Below are 6,000 nucleotides of genomic sequence, written 5' to 3' on the forward strand. Positions count from 1 at the left end.
TCTTGATCTCGTTCACTTTGTGAATGGGTAGACTGAGGGTTCCCTGATTCGTGTCCACTGTGAACCCTAGGAATTCCATCATCTGTGTTGGGATTAAGCTGGATTTCTCCCAATTTATAATAAAGCCCAGGCTTTCTAATAATTCTATTGTTAATTGCACTTGTCCTACCAATGTCTCCTTCTCCTGGCACATCAGACATATATCGTCTAGATAAATTATGAGTCGTATCCCTTGAGCTCTGAGGTGTGATACCACTGGTTTCATCATCTTGGTGAAACACCATGGGGCTGATGCTAGGCCGAATGGTAGGCATCGAAACTCCCATGTCGTTCCTCCCCAGATGAATCTCAGAAATCTGCAGTGTTCCTCTGCCATGGGGATAGTCAGGTATGCATCCTTCAAATCTATTCTGGCTAGCCAGTCTCCCTGAATTAGAATATCCCTTAGTAGGTGTATCCCTTCCATTTTGAAGTGTCTGTATACCACGTAATTGTTTAGACCTCTCAGGTTGATTATTGGTCTTGTCTTGTGTTTCCCTTTTACTAGGAACATATTGCTTATGTAACCCTTTGACTGATCTGATACGGGACGTATGGCTTTTTTGTTTGCCAAATCTCTCAACTCTCTTTCTAACAATATTTTGTCTCCTCTGTTCAAAACTATTCCCTTTGGTGGTCTCTCATGTTGGGGTGTATCTAGAAAGTCTATATAAAAACCTTGCGCGGTCTGAATCACCCAGGTATCCCCTGATATGTTCAACCAATTCTTTAAAAACTGAGCGGTTCTCCCACCCACTTCTATGGTATTTAGACGTGGGATTGATAGTCTCACCTGGGTTGTTCTGCTGACGTTCACCTCGCCAGTTTCTTCCTCTTCCTCTACCTCTCGAAGGGAAGAAAGGTGTTTGTTTGTGTTCCTCATAATCTCTCCATTGTGACCTGTCATGATAGGATCGATTGTATTGGAACCGGCCAGCCGAACGACCCCTTCCTCTGCTGGCCCGTCCAAAAATCTGTCTTCCGAAAACTCTTTTAAGAGAGGCTTGAGCTTTGTCTAAAGCTGCATATGAATTTACAAATTTGGTGAGCTCCTTGATGAAGGAGTCCCCAAACAACTTCCCTTTTGCCGAAGTGGCCGATTCTGAGGAGGCTAATTCGCTCAATTTTGGGTCAATCTTCACTAGTAACGATCTCCTCCTTTCTGTAGTAATAGCATGATTAGCGTTTCCTAACATGCATATCGCCCTCTGTGTCCATCCGATAAGGATTGCCGGGTCAATTGGCTCTCCTTTCGTCTTCGCTTCTTCTCCCATCTGGAGAATCTTTGTGAGGGGCCCCGTCATATCTAACATCTTGTCCTGACACGAACGCCAGGATCTATCAAGGCCCTTCCTCACATCTTTGGTAAACTTACTCATAAAAGTTATCATTTTTTCATCTATTACCGGCGTGTCTGCCGCTCCTTCAGGGAGAAGAGGTCTGGGGCATTCCGCCCTCATCTTGCTTCTCGCCTCTTTGGCTAATGGCGCTCTCAGGCGCTTCTTTAGATATGCCGAAATTCTCTTGGGGGGGTTCCCATTCTGAGGATCTGGGATGGATCAGAGTTTCTGGATCGAAATCTCCCTCATCTGCTATCTCCTCCTCCTCCTTCTTCCTTTTCTTTAACGCTTCATGGTCATCGCCTGAGGAGGATATAGATAGTACTTCCTCTTCCTCGGGGTATTCTTCCTCCCAATCATTCTCACCCTCGTCTGAGGAATCTGAGGATGACACTCGTCCCCTGCTAGGCACCGTCTTACCCTTTCTCTTTCTTTTGCCACCTTTCTTTTTAGGTGGAGAGCTCGGGGGGGTGTGGGCTTCATCCGCCCTGCGAGCCAATTTACTGCCCCCTTTTGTCTTCATCCGAGCCTTAAGGCTCTTATCCGCCTCCAGGCCCTGGGATAGTCGGAGCCAATCCTCCATCAGCGCTATCTGCTGCGGATTATGTCCCAGAGAAGCCCCCAGGGCTTTCTGGAAGACAACATTCATTTCCGAATGGCTCCTCTTTTGGCTGACCCCAGCCTTCCCCTCATCACTAGAGGAACTCATGATTCCCAGGCCCTGGGGAATAGTGTTATGTTATGATATATAATATAAATATATATATATATATATATATATATATATATATATATATTCAAATATATATATAAAGTATGTATACCAGGATTTCTTTGGTTTAATTTATATCCAAATATAATAGTAATTTCCAAATTCACAGGTTTTACCTGGGACTGTGCCCGATTTTAGGTGCGGTGACAGAATATTGCCTGCAGGGGCGCTGTTGAGCTCGTAACAGGACGCTACGCTCGAGCGATGCGTGTTGTTAAGCCCTTAATCTTATATATCAAAGGATCTCACTTTGCGATCACACACGCTCGATCAACTCCTCACAGAATTACGTTTGAAATGAACGCAACAAAACGAACAAACGAAGGAGAGAGCGCCGGAACTACGCGGTCCCGTCGCGCTCTCCCTTCCGTTATATAGTGCCCTCTATGACGGATCGTCGGCGTTGCGGCCGCCGGAGCACCAGCCCCGTCGCGGTCGCCGCTCCTCAGAGCCGCCTTTCCGTCGCGGAATGTTCCGCCTAATACAGTAAAACACAACGCGTCACACTTAGGTGAAATTATCATGCATTCATACAGTTCGAAATTGTAATATAGAAAAAGGTACTTAACTCGCTGCCGAGCAGCAAAGAAAGAGGAAGAAGGGAAAGAGGACAGGAGTTTTTTGTTCATTGAGGACTTGTTTATTGGTTGAGGAATTGTCACGTGGTCAGTTGGAGACCAATAGAAATGAACTACAAATGTTCAAAAAACATGGTTATTGTAGTTTTTTATAAGATTTGTATTCATGTTCTTTGGTAATGTTTCTTTGCTGCTGAACAGTAAAGTTGAAGAGTAAGCATAATCAGAGCCTCCGGTCTTGACATAGAATCAGACACTCCTTTCATAAAGCTCAATGCCAAAAGCATAGTGCATACATGTGCACTTGCTGCACCAGTCTCCTGACAACTTCAACACCTGTTCTTCAGTGGCACAGGACAGGTTCAAATGTCACATCTACTATGCTGTTATGACCCAAAGTCACTGCAACCATAGGTAGCATTTTAACTTCTGCACCTCAGATTCAAAATGTAGTAATTGCTGCCTTAGCAGTCTGGTGCAGGGTAATCCTAAGAATAAGTCAGTCAGTCAATAGCTTTATTTCAGCCTAGGGCCATAAAAGTACATAATAACTAGGGTGGCCAACTGTCCCGGATTTCGTGGGATTGTCCCGCAATTAGGGACTCTGTCCTGCAGTTTGCAGAGTGGCTGTGCAGGAGCAGGTTGTCCCGACTTATGAAGGGACAACCTGTCTCCAGCACAGCCACTCTGCAAACTGAAGTGGCCATTTACACAGCCCGGCGCTGCTGCCTGCTGCTTTCTTTCCCCGGGCGGCTTTGCAGCCCTGGCTCCTTTTGAGCCTCCAGGTCGAGCTGGAAACGCTCTGACACCTGGCTTAATTCAAATGCGAATGCTTTGTTCCTGGGGTTGTGATGGTCATGTTTGCAGTTAAAAAACGTGACCATCACCTCCCAAGGACAAACCATTTGCATTTCAATTAAGACAGGAATTAAGAGCCATTAAAAAAATTTACATTAAAAAAGGGTCGGGCAAAATGTGAATGACGTGACGCCATCACTGCCTTTTTGGCATGTGTCCCGGGAAAGACTATCAAAGAGTTGGCCACCCTAATAATAACACAAATACATCATTAGTAATAAATTATACATTTCATCCATATTATAATTAGATCATATACAGTTCCCCTCTAGCCTAGTTGTGCTCGAAAAGGGGCTCAGTTCCAGAGGATGACTTCTTCACATGAGTGGGAAATGGCAACTTGCTCGTTACTTGCCACAGAAGTTTAATCTAAGAAGGGTTGCCCCATGTCATTTTCCCCAAGAGGACTGTGTTTGCGCCAGAGAGCACGGGCCAATGACACTAGGTTTTAGGGTAGGCATCAACATTTTCCCCAGGTAGAGCTCTAAGCTCAATCACCCTATTAGCTGGGGCGTGCCATCTCCCGGCAAAACCCAAAATACTTGTCGTCATTCTTAGCTCCCTGAAGTCAGTATGGACAGAGCAATGGGAGTTTCCCCCCCCCGTGGGGCAGTCTGGTACAACTTAAGACCCACTCCCGTTTTACAAACAGGCAGCCCCGTATGGCCCGAATCCAAACGGTGCATTTATTCGTAAGGTCTCCCCTGGTTTTGCAATTGTTTGGGGCCAGTTTAGGGAATTCGTGTAGAAATATTGACCCACCAACCCCCATTCAGGCCACTGTCCCTTTGTTGGGTTTGGTTGTAAGGTTAGGTGGCACATAAATGGTTCCACTGCGTGACTTTCCAATTGTGACATTTACCCTAGGAAAACCAGCTGTCCGCCAAATGGGGGTCTGCTAGGGTTACAGTGGTGTGAGCTTGGGGTGTGTTCACAGCCACTTGAGCCTGTTGGGGCCAGGGGCAATTGCTCACATACTCATACCAATATGCTAACTCTCCTCTGCACCTACAAACAATAGAATACAGCCATACCCCTTGATTAATTCGGCCTAGCTGCACACATAATTATACACCCCACAAACACCCCAACAGTCTTTAGAACGCAGCCATCCCCCACGAAAAATCGGCCTAGCTGCACACATTATCTCATACAATCACCACCTCCATCAGAATGCAGCTACTCACAAGTCCATTCGGCCTTGATGCACACATACTACTGATATCACACAACCTCAGCACTATGCCTAGCATTAGAATGCAGCTACACACCACGAAAATCACCCTAGCTGCACACATTCTGAGTGCACCCAAGCACTATTTACTACCCGACTCTCTCCAATGACCTGGACTACAGTCCCCGAGGGCGTTCAACTCACAGTGCTTTACGGTCATACCAATGATACAAAGGCGCTATACAAATGCCCAATAACATAGCATAGGGCGCTTTCTAGTTTGGGGCTCTCTCTGTTTCCACTAGTGCATCCCTGCCTAGCCAGATTTATGTTGGTATTATTTAGACAGGTGGCGGGTTAGTAGACGCTGCCATCACCGGTGCATTAGAGTCCCCCTTTTTGCCTTCCATGCTAATCGGTGGCTCCCTCTTGGTCCCGCCTTTCCCATGTTCTTCCAACAGCAATGTTAGTACGTTCTTTATTATCGCCACTTCAGAAAGAACAAAGCTGCATTCGCACGCGTAGGCCCCTGTGTCCCCGACACCATCCAGGACTGAAGTGGGCATTATAACTGGCCCAAGGGGGAGAAGTTGGTGTTAAGAATTGGTGTGGAGCTGTGTGCCACTATTGACCCCCGATGGTGCAGCCTGCATCGGTACATCCGTATTACCCGCCATTCCCCTCCCTATCCACACCCCACCCTGAGATTCGCTGGTTTGTATTCAGGTCAAGGGGGAATCGTCTGTGCTGTCTGTTGTTGGTCCAGTTGTGCCTACACCCCCACTGGCTCCCTCGGTCTCAGGGGTTTCTGGAGTATCGAGGTTGACCAGCCAACACTGGCTAGGGATTGGTGCAACGGGTGTCTTGGTAGTGCCAATATCGTAGTCCATGGGGGTTCCTGCAACCAAACCTGGGCAGAGTCTGTCGGGGGTCAGAGGTGTTCTACTGTGCTGCCCCCCTAGTGATGGGGGACTGGCTACAGTCTGAAATGGGTAGTCTACGGCCTGATGCATGCGGCTGCTAACTGCATCACTATCACTGCTGCTAGTGCATAGGTCATCCTTGTTGGCCCTCACACTGCATTCTCCCCCAGCCTCCCCCCCAACGGTTCAGGTTTGCAGGGACATTAATGGAACCAAGGAACTGAAAAATTTTGCTGATGACGGCATATGCCTCCCCTGCTGGTTTTGTGGGGTTGTTAGGCCCATTCTTAGCAGCACCTGGTGGTAGGAGTGTGAG

The sequence above is a fragment of the Ambystoma mexicanum genome, chromosome 1q, assembly GCF_040938575.1.
Source record: "Ambystoma mexicanum isolate Mex_15411 chromosome 1q, UKY_AmexF1_1, whole genome shotgun sequence".
In the NCBI taxonomy this organism is placed as follows: domain Eukaryota; kingdom Metazoa; phylum Chordata; class Amphibia; order Caudata; family Ambystomatidae; genus Ambystoma; species Ambystoma mexicanum.